This window comes from Haemaphysalis longicornis, unplaced genomic scaffold, assembly GCF_048455015.1.
Source record: "Haemaphysalis longicornis isolate Haplotype H1 unplaced genomic scaffold, Haemaphysalis longicornis Haplotype H1 scaffold_6, whole genome shotgun sequence".
NCBI classification, from domain to species: domain Eukaryota; kingdom Metazoa; phylum Arthropoda; class Arachnida; order Ixodida; family Ixodidae; genus Haemaphysalis; species Haemaphysalis longicornis.
Window position 1 is genome coordinate 138622526 of NW_027526407.1, and position 921 is coordinate 138623446.

The 921-nt window shown below is 50.8% G+C and overlaps 1 non-coding gene across 1 annotated transcript; it reads left to right on the top strand.

The window, feature by feature from the left end:
* The first annotated feature begins 267 nt into the window (after positions 1–267).
* Trnai-aau (transfer RNA isoleucine (anticodon AAU)) lies at positions 268–341 on the top strand. Its single transcript has one exon. It is a non-coding gene; the product is annotated as a tRNA-Ile (tRNA).
* The last annotated feature ends 580 nt before the right edge of the window (positions 342–921 follow it).

Consider the following 921-nt stretch of genomic DNA (forward strand, 5'->3'; position numbering starts at 1 on the left):
GCGTGGCGAAGACGATCACTGCGACGAAGGTTGCAGCGAAAGTCTTTCGCACGTTTAGTCGATTACAAAAGCGATATCCCTTTCAGCGACCTGAATTCACCGTTGCCTGAAGCAGTGCGAAACCCGTGCATCTAAAACCTGCTTAAGAAGCGTTCGGCACTTCTTAAGAAGCTTACGAAGCGTTCGCACAATCAAAGGTGATGTAAAAACCGCATGTGGTAACTTGCGTATTGTTTAATTTCCATTGTAAGGGAACCTTCGCCAGCTGGCCCGCTAGCTCAGTCGGTTAGAGCGTCGTGCTAATAACGCGAAGGTCGTAGGTTCGATCCCTGCGCGGGCCACTTCTTTTTTTTGAGTTGATAGCTGAATTGGTCTGTGGAGTGGGCAATGCAAACGCTGAATTAGATCACGCATTCAAATCTTTTGTGCGGAGGCAAAGAAATACGCAATCCCCGTCCCGTCATCCATGCTGCCGAGGGATTTATGCAACCCGCCAGAACGATTTGGACACCTCGCAAAGAGATGGATTTGGACACCCCGCACTACCACGGGCCAGGGATTTATACAACCCCCCCCCCCAAAGGCCCCCAACACCCCCAGTTAGATTTCGCCTCTCCACCTCCTTGATGAACGAAGACGAAATAATGAGGTTCATTTGATGCTCGAGCCGAGAGGACGATCTCGAGTCCTCGACTCGCTCCGATGACCGACGTCCGATGCTTGAAGCAGGTGAGGGATGAGGACTGCCTTTCTTGCTAGATATTAGGTTTATTTACACTATTTACATTACTCCAAGTATTTCCATCAGGACCGAATGACGGTTACTTTGTCACTCTGCCCGCAACATCCTGTTCGGCCAAGATCTATACTGAACTGGGTCAACTGGGTCCCCTCGACCGACCGACGGACCGCAACCCGACA